We start from the raw sequence: 22,640 nt of genomic DNA, 5'->3' as shown, positions 1-22,640 counted from the left end.
AGAGTATAGCTCCGACTGCTACTTCCGAAGCGTCAACTTCAAGGGTGTATGGTAGAGTGGGATCAGGGTGCTTCAGGATTGAAGCTGAGACGAACAACTTCTTCAGGGTCTTGAAGGCCTCTTGTGCCTCAGGGGTCCAGCGGAACTTTGAGCCCTGCTTGGTCAGCCCGGTAATGGGGGCGATGATAGAGGAGAATCCTTTTATGAACTTGCGATAAAAGTTCGCGAAGCCCACAAATCGCTGAACTCCCTTTCTATCGGAGGGGGCAGGCCAGTCCTGGATTGCAGAGATCTTCTGGGGATCCATCTCTACCCCTCGAACTGAGATAATCAGGCCGAGGAACTGAATACTCTCTTTTTCAAAAACGCATTTTTCGGGCTTGGCGTACAGGCCGTGGAAACGGAGGCGGGTCAGAACCTTCTTGACATGTTCTCTGTGGATGGCTAAAGTGGAGGAAAAAATTAGTATGTCATCCAAGTAAATAATCACAAACAAATCAAGAAAGTCTCTAAAAATGTCGTTGACAAAATGCTGGAACGTAGCAGGGGCGTTACACAGCCCGAATGGCATCACTAGGTATTCGTAGTGTCCGAAGCGGGTACGAAAGGCTGTTTTCCATTCATCGCCCTTTCTGATACGGACGAGGTTGTAGGCACCCCGAAGATCCAGCTTTGTGAACAGCTTAGCGGAACTCAGTCTCTGGAAAAGTTCAGGTACTAATGGCAGAGGGTAGCGATTTTTAACGGTGATCTTGTTTAGCGCCCGATAATCCACGCATGGGCGCAGAGAATGGTCCTTCTTTTCCACGAAGAAGATCCCAGCGCCGGCTGGGGAGGTAGAAGGTCAGATGAACCCTTTTTCAAGATTATCGTCCAAATAGGTCTTCAGGGTACTCAGCTCGGATTCGGATAGGGGGAAGATCCTTCCGAAGGGGATTTCCGCCCCCGGGAGCAGTTCAATAGGGCAATCATAGGGCCTATGAGGCGGGAGAGTTTCTGCCCCCTTCTTACTGAAGACGTCCAGAAAAGCGTGGTATTGCTCAGGCACGGCTTGTCGGGTTTCCTCATCCGAATCCAAACAGAGAAGGACAGAAGAGTCCCCGTTGGGGGTCGGGCAACAATGCCGGTGGCAGTAGTCCGAGGAAAATTCAATTACTCCGGTGGCCCAATCAATGCGTGGGTTGTGTGCCTTCAACCAAGGCATGCCTAGGATGATGGGGAACAGAGGAGACTGGATGACATCTAGGCAAAGGAGTTCTTGGTGAGACCCGGCGATGACAACGGGTAGAGGACTGGTCTCCTGGGTTACTGGTCCTGATTCCAAGGTAGACCCATCGGCCAGGTATACCGAGAGCCCCTTCTCCCTTGGTCTAAGAGGGATCCTGTTCTTTCGGGCGAAGGACGAATCTATAAAGCCACTGCATGCCCCAGAATCAATAACCGCGTGGGTTGAGACAGTCCTTCCTGGAAGCTGTAAGAGAACAGGAACAGCTAGATGGGAGATGTTATCAGGCAACACAGGTGAGGGAACAGGTGGGACAAGGAGGCACTTACGCGTCTTAGCCGGGCAGGAACGAACAAAGTGCCCTGGTTCTCCGCAGTATAGGCAGAGGTTGTTGACCCGACGACGCTGGCGTTCTTCTGGAGTCAAAGATGGGCGGAGTAGCCCGAGCTGCATGGGCTCCGGGGTGTCCAATGTGGATGCGACTGGAGCAGGCGGAGTTGGGTGACTAGGCACCCGTGGTAACATCCAAATCGGACGGGAAGTTGCGGAAGATCGTTCTTGGCGGCGCTCCCTCAAACGCCTGTCAATCTGGATAGAAGCGTCTATCAGGGCCTCCAGGGTCTCGGGAACACCCACACGTGCCAGCTCGTCCTTCAGAGCCTCGGAGAGACCCGTGCGGAACTGGTACCGCAAGGCCGCGTTGTTCCAATCTGTGTCTGCACTCCATCGTCGGAACTCTGAGACGTAGTCCTCCACAGGTCTGCGACCTTGTTGCAGGGCATGTAGGGCTGCTTCTGCGGTTGCGGCTAATTGGGGGTCCTCATAAAGCCTGGACATTGCCTGGAAGAAGATGTCCATGGAGTCTAAAGATGAGTCCTTCCGTTCCAACAGACGGTGTGCCCAGGCCTGGGGTTCGTTGCTTAGCAGGGAGATGACAAATCCCACTTTCGTCGCCTCAAGAGAGAATGTCCTGGGTTGTAGGGCGAAATAGAGTTCGCAAGAGTTGCGGAACGCCCTGAACTTGCTCCGGTCTCCTGCGAATCTTTCCGGAGTTGGGACCCTGGGTTCAGGTGGGAGCATCACGACTGACGGTGGGGCATGAGCCCCAGGAGCCACTGGTGCAGAGGCGGATAGCGCCTGGATTTGTTCCTCCAGTCTACCGTAGCCCTCTTGAAGGTTTTTAACTGCCTGGGTAAGGCCGGCCAGATGGTGGCAGAGCTCGTCCATGGGGGAGGCTCCCTGCGCAGGCTCGGACATGGCTGTCCAGTACTGTCACGTACCTAGTAGTTGAGCCTGGAATGCAGGGAGCGGCCCCTCGTATCCCCTGGTTAATGAACCCCTGGAGGTGGAGACAGGTATTCAATAGCTCAGGGGGCACAAGTGCCTGGCAGGTAGTACTGGTCCGGAGAATCAGCTGGGCACCGACAGCAAGTTGGTAGAGCAGGAGGTGCTTGACTGTAGCGGGCAGGCACAAGTGCGGAGACTGGCTGGTGAGCAGACGTCCGGTAACACAGGAACTCAGACGGGCAACAGGAACAGCGGAGTCGGGTACAGGCCGGGTCAGCAGGAATCGGTCAGCAAGGTACAGAGGATGAGGCAGAGACGTGGTCAGACAAGCAGGGGTCGTAGGCAGGCAGCAACGGATCAGGGTCAAGGAACAAGCCGGATATCAGGAACCAAGGTAACGGGTACAGATACTGGAAGCAAGATCACGGACACGCTGTAGACTGGACAGCACGGGTAGAAGGGAGCCAGTGACTAAAGAAGACCTTAGGGCGCCAAACGGACGTACGACGGGTCAGCGCGCCCTTGCACGTACACGTGCACCCGTTCGTGACCTGCGTGCGTGTGTGTGCGCGTTCGCGTCGACGCGAAAGCGTTCGTTCGCTTCAGAGCGCGTCCAAGGGAAACGACGGACTCTCCACGACGGGTTTCGACGGGTAAGACTCCTGTGTTTGGCCGAAACGTCAGAGTGATCGTGACATTGTCCATCGAATTTTGTTTTGTTTTGACCATCAAATTTTTTATTGACCATCAAATCCGTTATGGGCAATCGAATCTTATTGGCTATCAAATAGCGTTATTAGTATATAAGCGGGTGCTTTTCGTCACGCTGTCGCCGCTGATGAAGTCCCGCCTACCTTGTGGGGACGCAACGCGTACGGACCACGTGACTCTAGTCGTGACGTCACCCGCTTGTTTACAATGCTGATCCGTACATGGATGGTTTCTATGACTGTATTATAACCATGTGAGTGTACTATTTTAAATCTGCTTTTTTTAATACATTTTGAAACGGAGAGCACTATTTGTTGCCCTTTTATATTTTTATATATATTTCACGGGATTATGCTGGTATAAGGGATATGAGAAGGATTAACCCTTGGAGCACCGATGCTGGAAAGCTGTTACCTGTGATTTACCCCTGGTGGGGATATGCCTGTTTGACCTGTCTGAGTTGTCAGGGGTCCATTGCTTAAGGTAAGAGTCCATCTTATCCTCCGGTGGAAGGAATCACATCATCACTTCTCATTTTGTTGAAAGAAGACACTCTGCACTTGTGGACTCTTGATGCTTCCTTCATCTATTCTGCATTCTATTTATTTATTTTTTAGTTTGTGTATCTGCGCTATACTGTTGTATTTTTATTCATGCAGAGTGCATGACATTGTATGCTGGGGAAATATAATTTTTTCTTTGTTGCTGTGCATTTCACATCACTTGAAACACTATCACTAGCACGGCATAGGGATGTAAAGGTAAATGTTTAGTATTGCTGCTCAGTTTCTTATATATATATATATATATATATATATATATATATATATATATATATATATATACAGTATACTAAATATATTGTGTATACTATATATACAAATTATTTATTTATTTCTCTATTAAATTTTAGCATTTGTTCGCTGGATTTTAACCACACTCTCACATGAATTTGACTTTGGATACATTTCTTCTGAAAAACTAAGGATCAGCACTCAGACTCCCCTCTTTAAAATATTATTTTTCATCTGCAATGTATTTTCTGACTAGCAGGGGCCCTAAACAGGATCACCTCTGGCACCTTTAATGTTACAAATAATATATATCGTACCTGTAAGCCCTTGTACACACGGTGAGAGATTCCGACGGAATGTGTCCGATCGGACTGTTTTGTCAGATATTCCGACTGTGTGTGGTCTGTATCGGACTGTTTCTGTCGGAGTATCCGACTGGCATACTTTTCCAACTTGCCGGTAAAATTTTCAGACAAAATGCTCTGATCGGACATACTCCGATATTGTTTAGAGAATTCCGATAAAGTGCCACGCATGCTTAGATCAAATTCCTACACCAAAGCTATTGGCTACTAGCGTGAACGTAGTCCCGTCGTAACGAAAGAACGTAATCACGTCGGATTTTCCAACAACTTTGTCCGACCGTGTGTATGCAACAGTTTCAGACAAAATCCATCTGACAAAATCCGACGGACAAAATCTGACGGATTTGGTTGTTGGAATCTCCGACCGTGTGTACAAGGGCTAATACATTTTCTGATCTGCAGGAGGAGTTAAGACCGCATTGGTGACTTATAAATTCTAAAATATTGTCATTTACTTGCAGTGTATTTTTGATGTGTAGGGGATGCTACCACTTTTTACTCTTTGCATTAGTCTACGCATATATACATACATATATATGTATATGTATATATATATATATATATATATATATATATATATATATATATATATATATATATATATATATACATGTAATTATTTATTTATTTCCAATTTGGTTCATTTATATATATTTTTTTTTTAAACGTTGTCCTTTTCAATCACTAATACTATTTATTCTAATACAGTTTTATATTTTGTCATTTCCTTTTTTGAGCTCATTTGCTGTCTTTAGCTCACTTCCTGTCTTCAGCCCTCTTCCTATGTTGGGTTCACTTCTTATTTTTAGCTCACTTCCAGGGTACCATGTTTGACATGTACATAATTTCACGCTACCTTTATGATGCATTTTACTGAGACAGCATGGCAACATATCGATAGGATTAACTACATTTCCAACTAGACTGATATAACCAACTACCCTAGAAATAAGAACCATACCTAACACCAGCATTATTTTTTGTGTCCTCATCGTAGCTAGCATATGATTATTGATCTGGGTAGTTTAGAGAATTATTTTTTTATCCCTTTTTGCCCTTACTTGACCATACCTTTTACTGCCTCTCAGCTCTCCTCCTTGAAGGCCTCCTCATATGGGTACTAATGGAGGCTCCATTTTGGTGATCTTGAGGGCCGTCCAGCAAATAGCACAACATGATGTTATACACTTTAATTTTTTTAATTTTCCCTCCTTGCTCTCCAAGCCTCATTTCTGCTGGGTGAAATTGTGCCTTGTAAAGTGGATCTAGATCTTAAAGTGGAGTTTCAGCTTCTTCTTTTTTTTGATGGTATATAGATTGGTATAAGTGGGGGGAGGGGCATATCCGGAAGCTGAATTGAATGGCTATACATTATCACTGCTCCATACCAAAGTGGCAACCCAGGGCTTTAAGTAAATGTGGTATCATGACATAAGAGGCAATCCTAGCTTCTAGCACTCCAGGACACCTAAAAACTATTGGAGTTCTACCCACTGCTGCTCAGGCTGTCCTTCCAAGATGGCGCTGGCAGACATACAGCCTTGATGTGGAGGGCTGGCCAGCACAGGTGAGAGGGCATGCAGCGACAAAAGATAATCCCAGGCATCCCATCAGCCAGGGAGCAGCTCTGCAGCCTCTTTTCCCTCCACCAGCCCAGCAAAGTCAAAGCCTAGACTAACACAGGCAGACAGCCAAGACACAGAGATGAGTCCTTCTCCATTACCTAGCACTGAAAGTACAGCACTGCAAAATTCCATAGCAGCATTTCCAACAAAAAACAACTGGTGTTAGACACCTCACTGAGGGACATGCTATTATCCCTGTCCATTCACTCAGACATGGTCAATCTAAAACACCACTTTAAACCTGAAATCTCTTATCTGGGAGACAGAGTGTCAAATATAGAGTCCAAGATGGATGAATTCACCACATCCTGCAATGACCTAGTTGATGCTCATAGTGAAAGAGAGGATGAGTTTGAATTGATGAAAGCTAAGATGGCAGATTTGAAGGATCGTTCCAGGAGGAACAACAAGAAAATCAGAGGTATCCTATAGTCTGTACAGCCACCAGCCTTAAAAGAATACTTTACACAACGAATGACAGCCTTTCTCCTTGACATACGGAGCTAGTCATCGACTGCATCCATCACTTATATAAACCTCCACACCTCCCAGAAACCACACCAAGAGACACTTGAGTCTGCATTAACTTTTTACACATAAAAGATAGGCTAATGCAGACCATAAGGAATTCAGCTGACTACCCTCAGCCTTACACTAACCTGTCCTTCTATGCTGACCTGTCTCAGTACACAATGCAGAAACGTCAAAATCTCTTCATGAGCACAAAACCCCAAATCACATATAAGTGGGGTCACTCTGTGAAATTAGTGATCAGGAGGGACAACAAATCATTTACCATCCAATCTGTAGAAGAAGGACTTTTTGCTACTGGGTCAATTTGACATCCTGGAGGCTCACGAGCAACAACAATGCCACTATTATGGTATACATAGGAATGACAACTGGGATGACACTGGGATTCACCTGATGAAATGACCACCTGAATTACCTACCTTGCATCAGGCCACTCATTTGGCCATGGCATAGTCACAAGAGTACGGTCTGAATGTTACATTACCCCTAGTTAAAAAAGTCTTGGTTATACGCTGCTCATGCAGAGTTCTGTTGTCTTTTTTAAGTGTTTTTCATTTTCTTTCTGTGTTTATGCATTAGAACTTCAGCTACACTGCTTCAGCGCCTTGCTGAAACATTTAATACTGTTGTACTTTTACTCTCTAGCCGCCACTTTCTATACATTTCAGTTTATCTTCCTACATTTTCACTTAGGGCCAGTTCACTCCACATGCAGCCCAGTGCATTTTTGTTCTACATCAAAAAAGCCTGGAAATTAGGTTATATAGTTTCCAATAGCATAGTTCACACCAGTGCAGTCAGTTCCAGGTATTGTCAGTTCCACAAAAAAGTTGAATTTTTCCTGCACTGGGCTGTACTGGAATGCAGTAGAACACATCAAAAATGCACTGTAACGCACTGATACACATCAGAATGCATCAGCAATGCACTGGAACCTAGTGTAGTCAAAAAATAACAGCAAAAACAAGAAAAAAACACTGCACTGCATCCGTAATTGCATAAAAAATGCACCAAAGTGCACCGTAATGCATCAAAAATGCATTAAAACCACGCATGCAGAGACGCACACGGAAACGGTTTGGAGTGCATTTTTGTAGTGCGAATCTGCCCTTAATCCAGTTTTTAAGACACAGCTCAAGATACCATCAACCTCCACTTCTCCAAAAGGACACTGTGAGCAAGACCTCCCAACAGTAAGTCCTCTACTCTCTTTTTTATCACATCTACCCCAGCTGCGTAGATTCACTTTTACCCAGTGGTAACCATTAGCCTTTACCTACACACTACCATGCAAACCAAGTGACTACTAAGACATTACCATGCCTTTTAAAATTACCTCACTCAACGTTAACGGGGTTGTAAAGGTAAAAGTTTTTTTCACCTTAATGCATTCTATGCATTAAGGTGAAAAAAACATCTGACAATACTGGCTACCCTAGGACCCCGTTATACTTACCTGACCCCTCGAAAGTCCCGTGCTCATCCCCGACATCCTCTATGCCAATCAGCCTGGCCACTGATTGGTTACAGTTGATGGATTGAAAGCAGCGCAGCCATTGGCTCACACTGATGTCAATCACATTCCATGACTCAGTGCGGCGGGGCGGGGCCGAGTGATACAGCGAGCGGCTATAGCCCTCCACATCATGCAAGGGAGCTCACTTGAAGTTGTGGAGTCCTTGCGGGAGGGAGCCGAGACAGCCTCCGTGGGACCCCAGAAGACCAGGTTCGAAGCCACTCTGTGCAAAACGAGCTGCACAGTGGAGGTATAACATGTTTGTTATTAAAAAAAAAAATAATAATAATTCCTTTACAACCCCTTTAAGCTTTAGAGTGACATTTTATGTCTCCAGGAGACACATTTCTGCAAGAACAAGGCACCAACAATGGCTCTCAAAAATTACTCACATATCTTTGTCACAACTGCACCTACCAAAAAAAGGGAGTGCTCATAGCAATTAAAGACACTGTGGCATTCAAGCAGTTTGATATCTCAACCGATACACAGTCAATAACGCACTACATAGCACAGTGAACATCAACACTGCCAATACTGGCCAAATCTAATTTCTTCACAAGCTATGGAAAAAAATAAACAATAATTTTTTCTAGTCTGTGAAGTCAATAACGTACTACATACCATAGAGAACATTTATGCTCCCAATACTGGCCAATTCTAATTTCTCCTATGGAACAGCTATGGAAAAAAATAAGCAAAATAAAACAAGGCTGCGCTATCCTTTGTGGGGATTTCAACATACAGTGCCTTACAAAAGTATTCACCACCCTTGGCTTTTTACCTATTTTGTTACATTACAGCCTTTAGTTCAATGTTTTTTTAAATCTCAATTATATGTGATGGATCAGAACACAGTCTAAGTTGGTGAAGTAAAATTATTAAAATATATACATAAATATATACATAAAAAATTTTTTAGAAATAAAAAACTGATAATTGACATGTGTGTATGTATTCACCCCCTTTGTTATGAAGCCCATGAAAAGCTTGGGTGCAACCAATTACCAGAAGTCACATAATTAGTGAAATGACATTATATATACACACCTTTCAAATCTATCATAACCCTCCCTGCTCAAGCCCAACCAAAGCAAGGATGAGACTGGACCCAGCAGCTGCAGACACAGGGGTGAGTCGTATGTTATCCCACCCATAAAACAATCAGATATTCAATCCCCCCAGCCTGTACTGGACACCCAGCTTAAAGAGATGCTTCTCTCATTACACCGCTCTCTACATGCTGATATTGCCAACATCACATATAAATTCCCCAAATAACTGCCCATGATGGGATATAGGGTAAACCAAGTAGAGCATGCGGTTACAGATATCACTACAACAGTCAATGAAATAATTTACACCAATGAGGAAAGTGAAGAAAAAAGGCATTGAATGTGTGCAAAAATCGCAGACCTCGAGAATAGCTCAAGGCGTAACAACGTGAAATTAAGGGAGGTACTGGAAACCATGCATGCCCAAGACCTCACACAATACGCCACAGAGCTCTTTCAATCACTTTTTCCAGAATGAACCCTGCAAGAGCTCAAGATCGATCGTATACACCATATACCTAAACCCTAATTTCTGCCCAACAAAACCCCCAGGGACGTGCTCATGAAGGTGCACTTTTTCTCTATACAAGAGCAAATACTTCGGAAGTCACGTACCTTAGGGAAACTCCATGATCCCTATCCAAACATACAAATATACGCTGATCTATCCAAATACACACTGGACCTACGCAGACAGCTGTATACAAATACCAAATTGCTCTGCAATGATAACATACTGCATAAATTGAAACACCCTTCCAAAATAAGTGTACAAAGGAGCCACATACTTTATATCATCTTTGGAGAAAGGCCTCTCTCTGTTGTAGAATGGGGCATCATACCCACCCAAGCCACCCAACCTGGAGCTCATAACATGCCTGACAAACTCCCACCACCCTGGCTCAAGTCTCAATCTGGGATCCGTACTAGAAATCGCTGACACATGGCTAAAGAAGGTATTACCGCACCCATCCACTTAATGTCTCTTTAGTGGCACCTAAGCCATTACGCTATTTTCAGTTGAACTGTTTCCCCCCCACTCCGGATAAAGCAGCCTAATTGGTTTTGTACAAGGTTGCACAGTTATGAAAGTTGTGTTTTTGATTCATGTTAACACCCTTTTTGGTTTCACCCCCCCCATGCATGAGACCTCGGGAAACCTCCCAAGAGACCGCCATGAAAAAACACATACCATCATACTCAGTAACCATCCTGAAACCCACTTCGAAAGACCTCCACTAAAGGAACAGCTGCCACTCACCTCAACCGAACTGTAAGTACACTAACTATCTTACTACAACACACACCACATGGCACTTAAAATAATTTTGCTAAATGTGAAAGGGCTAAATCATCCCGCTAAAAGGACAGCACTGTGGCAGATGGCAAAACAGTCATATTGCGACATATTCTGCACCCAAGAAACCCACTTTATTGACTCCACCTCCCCTCCATTTCACCCCATATCTTCCTAGCATCTAACCCGGGCAAAAAGAAAGGAGGAGTACTAATTGCCATTAACAAATCCATTGATTTTCTTCTCCATGAGAAAATATCTGACCTTCAATGATAGATATTTATTCCTGGTCTGCACCATCACGGGATCCAAAAATGCCTTAGCATGCATATACGCCTTAAACTCACACCAAATTTGCTTCTTAAACAAAGTGATGAAAAAAATCAACAAACACAGACAAGGCTCCTTGATCATATGTGGGGACTTCAAGATAATACTGGATCAAGCACTGGATACCTCCAACCCCTCCCCTAGTCATCCTTCTGAACTTTATTCGATTCCCATGAGATTCATGATGTCTGGAGATGCCTTCACACAACAGAGAAAGGCTACACCCATTTCTCGGCCCCACACAATTGCTGTTCTCGAATTGACCATTTCCTAGTGGACAAGTGGGTACTACAGAAAATCCACAATTCAACCATAAATCCCATTACATGGCCAGACCATGAACATCACCATTACATCTTCTACATCCTCTAACCCAGCGAGAATCTGGAGAGCCAATACTTACGTCATGCAAACGTCCCCATACCCTGAACAAATCCAGAATCACTTGACTGACTGTTTTCTAAACAACCAAGTATCTGTCCCCCACTCCTCTACCCTCTGGGTGGCACATAAAGCCTTCACAAGAGGAATTATGATACAACTAAGCTCATTGGCAAAAAAGAAGAGGATGCGGCATCTAGATGAGCTTACCACTGAATTCTCCAATATTGACACCCAAAACAAACTAAAACCAACCCAAAAAAATGTAATTGTTAGCCCTCCGCCAAGAATTAATAGCTCTTCTTTTAAATTTATTTAAAATAGCACAACATAAGCTCAAAGCCAGAACCTATTCTACCTCTAACAAGGCAGGGAAGTCAAACCCTCAAACCCCCTATATTTTCCACCCTTTACAAAAGTAAAATTAAATAAAAATTAATAAACCCACAAGACATAGCCAATGCTTTCAGCTCATACTACAACTCCCTTTACAACCTTAAAAATTACAAAAATACTCCACAACCCTCTCAAGATCTGATCCAGCAATTCCTATCCAAGATACATCTCCCAACCCTTAGTGAAGAACAGTTAAACAAACTGAATTCTCCCTTCTCAAAGCAAGATATTGACCAATTAATCCATTCCTTTCCGACTGGTAAATCTCCTGGACCTGATGGCCTCCCAGGAGAATACTACAAACAGTATAGCAATATACTTAGCCCCCCCCTTCAAAAACTCTTCAATGACGCTGCCTCCTCCTCCATGTTTCCCCCTGAAATTATCTGCAATAATTGTCGCCCTAGTTAAACCAGGTAAAAGTCCAGACACCCCCCAAAATTTTAGACCTGCCTCCCTACTTAGATTTAAAATTGTAAACAAAAATGTTAGCCTCTAGAATATCCACATTTCTCCCCCTCCTCATCAACGCGGATAAAACAGGCTTAGTCAAAGGTAGACAAGCTTCGGACGCCATGAGAAGACTCATAGACCTCATCCACACAACCAGCACCGACAGAACGCCTTCTCTTATACTATCTCTAGATGCAGAGAAGGCGTTCAACAGAGTTCACTGGGGACACATGAGAGAGGTTCTCATCAAATTTGGATTCAAGGACTCCATACTATCCTCCATAATGACATTATACTCTGTCCCTTCTGCCTGAGTGTATGTGGGAGAAATGCTCTCCACCCCCTTTCAAATATTAAATGGCACACGCCAAGGATGCCCCCTATAACCCTTCATCTTTAACCTATCCATTGAACCATTGGCAAAAAGTATTTGAAGTTCCAAACTCATTTCAGGTCTCCAAGTGGGAGAATACAACCATAAGATTAGCTTGTTTGCCCACTACATCATATTAATGCTGACCAATCCACACTCGTCTCTACTAGCAGTGTATTCTTTACTACTTGACTTTGGTACATTGTCATATTACAAAGTCAACAGCACAAGTCACATATCCTAGATCTAGGGGGAGATGGCACAACCCGTAATCTTTTATCTTAAAAATTCCCATTTCAATTGAACTGCGCTAGCCTATACTAAATTGTGTTGTGTTAATTGTGCATAGAAAGTGACCTCACCAATTGGGGTCAAACTTGTACTACCCACTAACTGTGATTCCAAGGTCACACCACTCATAAACACCCTTAATGCAAAAGCAAAATTAATATATTGGCGCCCAGTACAAAAACTATGTAATCAAACCCCAGGTGATTGCAATATACATCAAAACTGAAATAAATACAAATTAAGTGTCTAAAATTTCACATGTGCAAAATGAATCGTGACCAAAAATAAATGTGCAATACGAGAAATATACTCTAGATTAATACAAATTAATCAAAACTTGAAAATAAAAATAAAACATGAATAAAAAATGAATGAATAATGAATGTTGAATGAATAATGAGTCCCACAAAATAAAGTCCAGCAAAACGTATGCACCCATCCGTGACAATAAGTGTGAAAGGATGAAATAAAAGTCCATCCGCAGAAATCTTCAAATATTGTGAGCCGTGTAAAATCCACCACCACCTATGTGAAGGTTGGCTCCTTACCAGAACATTCTGATCCCCAAAGGGTCACAAGCAGCATGAAAATAGTATAGCAGCTTTTCCAACCATCACATTCCTCCACTGGTATATATGGTCTCCACCGCGTAAAACATTAATAGCTGGCCTCCGAATAAATCCCAACCAATCCAAGCTCATGGGTAAGTATCTGTATTTATAAAAAACAAGAAGGCTCCAAATAGTGTAAAACCCTTTGCTGCCGCTGGGAAGAAGCTGGGGGCAGAGCTGACTCCAGCCCTCCTCTGTTCCCTCTGTTCCTCCTCCACACTCTGTAGTTTCTACTTTCCAGCTCTGCCCCCAGCGTCTTCCCAGCAGCAGCAAAGGGGTTTACACTATTTGGAGCCTTCTTGTTTTTTGTACATACCGATAATATTGATGTTTTACGCGGTGGAGACCATATATACCAGTGGAGAAATGTGATGGTTGAAGAAGCTGCTATACTATTTTCATGCTGCTTGTGACCCTTTGGGGATCAGAATGTTCTGGTAAGGAGCCAACCTTCACATAGGTGGTGGTGGATTTTACATGGCTCACAATATTTGAAGATTTCTGCGGATGGACTTTTATTTCATCCTTTCACACTTATTGTCACGGATGGGTGCATACGTTTTGCTGGACTTTATTTTGTGGGACCCATTATTCATTCAACATTCATTATTCATTCATTTTTTATTCATGTTTTATTTTTATTTTCAAGTTTTGATTAATTTGTATTAATCTAGAGTATACTTCTCGTATTGCACATTTATTTCAGTGTTTATTTCAGTTTTGATGTATATTGTAATTACCTGGAGTGTGTATATGTATATTGCAATCACCTGGGGTTTGATTGTTTTTGTATTAGACCCCAATATATTAATTTTGCTTTTGCATTAAGGGTGTTTATGAGTGGTGTGACCTTAGAGTCACGGTTGGTGGGTAGTACAAACTTGACCCCAATTGGCAAGGTCACTTTCTATGCACAATTAACTCATTTAGTATAGGCTAGCGCAGTTCAAATTTTCTTTTCTTGTTTATTTCTGTATTTTTTGGTACAAAGTAGAATTGCAGCTTCCATTTGATCTTCACAAGATCCCCCATAGACGAAATCCTGTAGCGCAGTTTCTTTTTTAATTTTTCTATTACCAGATATAGACAAAATGTATCCAGTCCCTTCAACAACTAGGAAACACAAATTCTCATGGGCAGGCCAACTGGCGGCATTTAAGATGACAGTCCTCCCTCAGATTCTGTACCTCTTCCATACCCTGCCCATCCCAATACCTAAAAGCTTTACCAACTCTCTCCAAGCATCCCTACAAAAATTCATTTGTGCAGGAAAAAAAACATGAGTGGCTAAAAGTAGACTAGTCAAACACAGATCAGTAGGGGGTTCAGGCCTAGTGGATATAGCAGACTATCATACAACAAGCATACTAGCCCAACTAAGAGAATGGTTCCTTCCAACACCTTCTACTCGATGGGCAGCCATAGAAAAATATCTAATCCCAGGTAAAGATCTAAAAAATTGGATCTGTAGCATACATACAAAAACAACACCCCCCCCCCCCAAATTCCTCTAACTAACCATGATTAGTTAGCAACAGTTAGAGCATGGTATAAATTCACCTCTACCACATGGAGAGGCACCTGAATAACACCCATCAAAATATCCCTACCTTTTCTCAAATTGCTTATCCCTGATGTCCACATACATTCCAAACAAGATTCTCTATCCCTGAATAAACTAATACATAACAATAAGATCAAACCTTTTCACAGCCTTAAAACATAGATAAAACTGGGCCTAGAATCACATTACAAATGCCTGCAAATTGATCACTGTCTTAATAGCAACCCACAACTTCTAATCTCCATTCCTACACAGGCTGTCACATTTTATTTGCCCCACATCCCTGGAAATAAAGGTATTTACCTATTTTATAACCTCCTACAGGAAAAAAAAAACAATTCCACCATCCCCTTGCCTTTAACCAATGGGAGCAAGATCTAAGCAGATAATACTCAGGGGCAGAATGGCAAAGAGCTTTCAAATCCAACTGTGATGCCACAAAATGCACAGCACTGTGGGAACTCACACAAAACAATGTTCAAAGGAGATACTTTACCCCAGCTAAAATAGCTAGATTTGATCATCATACATCCCCCAATTGCTGGAGGAATTATGGATCACATGGATTTTTAATCCATACCCTATGAGAATTCCCATACTTAACAAAATACTGGCAGGAAGTCTTCTTAATCCTTTCACAAATTACAGGACTGACCATATTGCCGTTGCCTGATCTAGCTCTACTAAACTTAAATATAGATCTCAACCCTGTAGCTCACAGGAAAGTAAGTACCCACATATTGCTTGCAGCTAGGTGCAACATAACCAAACTCTGGAAAACTATAAATCCCTCATTTGTTCTGGATGTGGTTACAATGGTTCAGACTCACCACAATTATGAGACACGTTTGTTCAACAATAACCAATTTCACACCATTTAATATAAGGAACTCACTAGGTTGTACATCTTGATAATTACTCATGCATGTTACCCTCCCTACCCCATACCACCCCTACCCTCTCTTCCTATTCTCCTAACCTCCCCAAACCTTAAATCTTCTTGTAACATTTCATATAGAACTTACTTATATATCTGAGAAACACTGTTACAACTCAGAAATATTATATAGTTGGATAATACTGAACTCATCTGCCTGAATATCTGTTCAACAGACCAGTTTTCATATCTTTGAGTATATTACAAGTATTTTTATGTTCATATGTTTTTTTACCATGCATTATGACAAAGTATCAATGTGTTTAACTTTGAAATGCACAATAAAAAGATTAAAAAAATAAATAAATGTATGACAGACCCTTGGGGGAAGTCTGTGTGCTTTTTTTTAACAATGAAACGCTCAATGGCATCTGTCAAAGTAATTTGTCAACAATTTTAAAACTTTTTTCCTTTGTAAATGTAGATGCCAAAAAATAACTGCTCATGACAGCATGTCTTTTTTTTGGCCATTGGCACATATCCTCTGGAGCAATGCACAACCCTATGCTATTTTGACACCCAGTTTCCTAATATCCCAGAAAATTTGCATTTTTAATTTGACAAAATTGACTCCTATTGATTTCAATAGGTTGTGGGATCACCAAATTCTGTCACGTCACAAATGCAGACTATTCAAATAGGCCATTACTGGGAATTCACGTCAACTCCAATACTTCACCACCATATTCAAATTTGTACACCTCCCTCCATTCACAAAAGACAGCCATTGCAACATTATATTCAGACACTTGCAGCAGGAATTAATCCAACCAGTACCTTATGAACAGAAATGCAGAGGATTTTACTTGTGTACTTGTTCTCTTGCTCTTCAAAGATACATTTTGGGGTTTACACATACAATCAGCATATAACTCCAAAAACATGCTGGTAGGTTAATTGGCTTCTCTCCAAAATTGGCCCTAGTATATGAATGTGAGTTGGGGACCTTGGATTGTGGGCTCCTTGAGGGTAAGGAACGATGTGAGTGTGTGATGTATGTGTGGAGCGCTACTTAAAGTGAGAGCTGTTATTAAGTCCGAGCGGTCGTTAAACCGGTAAGTTGTTAAATGAGGAGTATCTGTATAAACATTTTTTGTGCTGTTAAGCGTATGATAGTGTTAAAAGACATGTTAGTTTATTTTTTGCTATCTGGTTCAATATAACTGTATCTATCAATCTGTTTGGGGAGATTTTCTTTCACTTTCTGTCCTGGAGACACGACAGGATATGGGAGAAATCTCTGCAAAGAGAAGAGAATTTCCTTTTGTAAACTCTCTAGAACAGGAGTTGTTATTGCTACTCTCGACTCTTATTTTAGAGACAACTGTTCTGTCTTGGGAACAATGGTCACTAGAATAAATGGAGATGCTGGGATCTGCTTGGCAAAGTCACAGGCAGCAATATAAAATCGATTCAACTATATTCAAAACTAACAAAAAGGTTTGGCCACGCACAAATTAAGATTTATGCCGAATACCTCAAACCTTTGTTGGCGGTGCAAATCACACCCGGGCTCCCACATCCACATATGGTGGTCGTGTCCCACACTCCAAAAATTTTGGCAGGAGGTTCACAAATTATCATCAAAAATTACTTCGTACCCTCTGGACTTTTCCCCAGCTCAGCTATTACTCCATCATACCACCTTATCTAGACGCACTTATTTCAAGTCTTTAACAATGCACCTACTGAACGCGGCAAAGTTGTGTATCCCTGTTCATTGGGGCACACCTGAGACTCCTTCAGTTAAGGAATGGTTTATAAGGATTAATAGAATCGCTGAAATGGAAGAACTCATAGCCATTGCTCAGGAAACTATCACCAAACATAATACACGTTGGGCCTGCTGGTACCACTTTAAGACAACCCCAGAGTACAAATGCATCATGCCATCGCATACCACCTGAATGATCTCTTCCCCTCCCTCCTTTGAAATTTGAACCTTTTGGTTCCGTGGGGGGGGTGGAGGAGACTGGTCAAAGTCCGGTGTCAGATTGGCGGCTTGTGCCCCCACCGGACAGGCCCGGTTTCATCCTCCCCTTCCTTTCTATCATCTGCTTCCTTTCTCCACAACAACCCTATTCCCTCAGGGAATACAACCTTACAAATTCGAATCTCAAGTGTAACGGAATCCCCATACTCACGGGTTTTTTTTTTTTTTTTTTGTTGGTTTTTTTTTTTTGTTTTTTTTTTTTTTCTTCTTTCTCTCTTTCTTCCTCCCTTTCCCCTCCCCCTTCCTAATCCTATTCTCATATTCCCCTCTAGTAGGTGCATCTACAGAAACCAGCTGGTCTGGTTATCTAATAACATTTATAATACTTACGACCCCAAAGATATACATGACGTTAGCGGGTCACCCGAATGGACACTTACACGTCCTAATTCTCGAACCGTGCACTGCTGATTGTTGTGTGATAGGTTTATACATAAGACTTTGTGTTGAGAATGGGGTGACTTATACGCACGATTATAGGAGCACGACAGCAGATAGTCCTTGGTGCACTATTTTTACAAACACTATCTAAGGTCTGCTATAATGAGCTTTCATGTCAATCTTACTTTAGATCGCTTACAGCACATGGTTATTATTGTTAGAATATTTTTATGTTTTGACTCCTTTTCTGGCATTTGTATGACGTGCTTGTATATCCATCTCTATACTCTTTTCGTCTATAAGATTGTACCTTAACGATCTGTATTTTCAAGTTTGTTCAATAAAAAATTTTGAATGGAAAAAAAAAAAAAAAAAGATTTATGCAGGAAACAAAGACATACTTTCTTGCAGTGTTAAAAATTAGGGTATTGTTTATTATAGGGCAAACAAGACTTTGGATTAATTGGAACAGGAATACAAGTTTTAACTGTTTTAGATTATTGTATTGACTAGATGAGTTTTTTTGGGGGGATGTTTGGATATTTTCTGGATGTACTTTTACTATAGTAGTGGAGTTACATCTTTTATACACTATGAGATGTTTTTACCTCTTCACTTTTAAATTCAATCATAAATGTACAGGACACCAATCCACTTTCTTTAGGCCATGGTTTGTTAATATTCCACAAAGTCCCAGGATACAACTATAAGACAGAATTTAAATCTATGAACATGAGGCAATCATGCTCAGCAGAGTATAACAATAATTATAATAGAGATTAAATAAAAATAATTAGAAAATGCTCATCTAGTTTTGATGTATTAATTATTCTGACCCTGTTCTATTCACAGTCTAATTATCTGGTTCAGTGGAAATGCCAAGATTTCTACAACTCATAAAAATTACATTGAAGTAATTATGTCAGCAAACTAAACACTATTCATTTACCAAAGCTTTTAGGCATATATGTGAATTTACTTTTAATGTTTTTGTTCTTTTTTTTCAGATGATTTAAAACAGATTTATGTAATTGTAAGGACAGGTATTGTGATGCTGTAAATACCGTTTCTGTAATCAATTTTTAGCTGCCAGTTTGAAAATAATGTATTTTCATTTTGAAGTTCTGTCTACAGTATGCAATTCTTAAGCATGGGGACGTTGTTCAAGATTATACTGGAATGTGAATAAAGAAAGGGGACTAAGGGGCATTCTTATACAGCAGTGAATGTGACATTCAGCAAATGCTCACTGCTGACAAAACAATCACTGTCATTTAAAACATATGTTTTTTACCATATGAGGTTTATGTGAAATCTTCACTGCTAGATGCAAATGCTTATGAATTTAAACAAACGATTTACACATCTTGTTAGCTATTCCCATTATCTTGTCTTTCTGCCTTGTTTAGAAAAACAAATTGGTTGGCCAGCCTTTAATGGAGTGTAAGTTGACATATTTAAGCCCTAAAACCCTGTGCACATTTAATTTTTTTTCTCCAAGTTTTTGGGCAGTTATTTCATTAAAACTTTGCATGAAAAGAGGGAGCTTTTTGGGAACAAAGTGACTTTAAAAGTATTTAATTCTCAGAAAGTATCCAATTTAATTAGACACTTGATGGGGAACAAGTGGCTTTTGAACCCCAGAATGAGACCCTCATGTGCAATGTAATAGTAATATATAACATCACCACCACCAAGCGGCCTGCATTAATCCAGGAAATTATGTTGCTGGGAGAGAAGGAGGCCAAGCCCCAGCGAGTGTGCAACCTCATGAGGTTACTGAACTTGATGAGGTGACTCAGGATGTTCTCAAGCAGTGTGGCTTGAACAAGGACATGGGCCAGCAACTAAGACACTGGAATGATATCCTCTCCTAGGGAAGTAAGTTTCAGCACTTGCAGATTAGTCTTTCTATTCTTTGTGCGATGGCAAATATCCCTATATTCTTCATTAATGTAAGGAGTATCAAGGACATGTCTAGAAGGCAGACTGCATTGACCTTTCTTTAATCACTTGTCTACTGGGTACTTTTACCCCCATCCTGCCCAGGCCAATTTTCAGCTTTCGGCGCTGTCACATTTTTTTCACACAAAAAGAGCTTTCTGGATTTGTTACTTTTTGCTAAATAAATGAAAAAAGACTGAACATTTTGAAAAAAAAAATGTTTTCATAGTTTGCTATACAATTTTTCAAACAGGTAATTTCTTCTCCTTCACTGATATGTGCTGATGAGGTTGCACTGATGGGCACTGATAGGCATGGATAGGCTACACTGATGGGCACTGATGAAGTGGCACTGACGAGGAGACACTGATGAGGCTGCACTAATGGGCACTGATAGGCAGCACTGATGGGCACTAATAGGTGGCACTGAATGGCACTGATAGGCAGCACTGATAGATGACACAGATAAGGATGCGCTGATGGCCACTGATTAGCACTGATTGAAAGCACTGGTGGGCACTGATAGGCAGCACTGATGGGCACTGTTGGGACTGCACTGATAATTAGGACCCAGATTATCAGTGTAGATGTCCCATTCACACAAGCCAGTTATTGTCTCTCCTCTCCTCACGCTGTCAGCCACAGAGAACTTACCATCAGAAGTAAGATCCTCCCTGTGTTGCAGGACCTCACCTAGGTCTGACCCTCCCCAGGTCAACACCTGCAAGGCCATTACCAAGATTGAGCTTATTTAATCTGGGGTCCAAGGTGCATAAAATCAAGTGGTCAATAATTTTAAAGGAGCTCCTAGAGGACAGTAAGGGAGCCCCAAACATTAAAAATGAAATGAGTGTGTTCATTGCCTGCAACTGCATCTTCAGGACCTTGAGTGATAATACTAAGGTGGAAACTCTATGTCACATTTTTTCATTCTGCCTTTTTGGAGGTCCTTTGGATGGGACAAATGGGGTGGCTCCATCACCTACAACTGAGACATTCCTTGTTTCTATTTGGACACTTTTAAGTTTATCAAGGAGCATGAGCTCCATGGAGTCAAGCCCAGCTTGTGGAAAGCAAAGACCATCTACAAATGAATCAATGCAAAAACGCTGTAGAGATTGTTCTGGGCCTGCCTCTAGACATTTACAAATTTGTTTGAAAGAAGGTGTCATCAAAGAGACTTTAAGGCATAATAATCTGACATGGATGGTGATTCATGGAGACTGCCTTTGAGGACTTTTATGTATGCCAGAAACCTGTGCAGGTACAGTGACTGCTCTGTTTACATCATCAGTAGGAGTGAGACGAACGGAACAAATATTCACTGTTCGGTTGTTTAGAGAAGATGCAAACTTTAAGGACATTCAGCAGGAATTCCTATTGTAAAATCACACAGTACATTGATGACTTTGGTCAATATTGGCTCATAGTAAAGTTGCAGCCCAAACTATAAATGGCGACTTCCCCAGCAACCTTTTGTCAGTGTGTTGTTGCATTTATTGTGAGTAAAGGATAGCTAACATTGGTTTAAGGGAAAGATTGGTTAGTGTAGTGTGCTTTGAGGATCATGCTTTATACAGTGCTCTATGCTATATATAGTATTATATTGTGTACGGTATATTTGCAATAGATACATTACAGTGAATTGCACTTTACTTTAAACCAAAACAAATTACAATCAATACCAGCCTCTTTAGGTCAGGTACAGTATTTTTCTGAGTATTCATTTTTTTTTTAAATGTCACTTTCATCAGATTTGATATGAGGCATTCGTAGGTCTGAAGAATTAGATTAAAGTTACCTTAGGCTCAGAGATAGTGAGGTTATTCAACTTCTCCCAGGCGTGTAGAGTAGCTGCTATAGAGAGAAATGTTGGATAGGTAAACTGTATCTCTGAGTTTGGCCAGCAGTAGAGAGGGAAGGTCTATATGCCCTAATACTGCTCTTTCAATATGTACCCACAGTTTATCAGTGTTTGGGTCAAACCATGCTTTCATTTGGTCAAGGAGAACTGCATAATAATAGTTGTAGATAGCCGGAAATCTTACCCTGCTCTTTAGTTTGTGCTTAAGTAGAATGGGGAAGGATAATTTAGACATACCACCTTTCCATATAAACTGTCTAAGATACCATGGGGTTGATTTACTAAAGGCAAATCTACTTTGCATTACAAGTACACTGCAAGTGCACTTGGAAGTGCATTGGTTTAGATATGAGCAGAAGATTTGAAATGAGGGGAAGCTCTGCTGATTTTATCATCCAATCATGTACAAGCAAAAATGCTGTTTTTTGATTTTCCTTGCGTGTCCTCCTCAGAGCCACAGCGAATGCACCTCCAAGTGCACGTGCAGTGGACTTGTAGTGCAACGTGGATTTGCCTTTAGTAAATAAACCCACATATCTTTCATTCACTGTATCTCAGGCCTCTCCACTATTTCTTTCTGACCTACCATGTTTGAATTGCTCTTCCTACAATCCTCCCCTCCAACACACACTATTTCCCAATTAAACTCAATCCTTTCCTCCCTGGCTCATCCAGGAACAGTTTAGAAAAAATTGTACCTCTTGATTTATGTT

Source organism: Lithobates pipiens, unplaced genomic scaffold, assembly GCF_037356315.1.
Source record: "Lithobates pipiens isolate NorthernLeopardFrog02 unplaced genomic scaffold, aLitPip1_a1.2 Scaffold_8, whole genome shotgun sequence".
In the NCBI taxonomy this organism is placed as follows: Eukaryota; Metazoa; Chordata; class Amphibia; order Anura; family Ranidae; genus Lithobates; species Lithobates pipiens.
The sequence above is the reverse complement of the archived record's forward strand: the minus strand, read 5'-3'. Positions refer to the sequence as shown.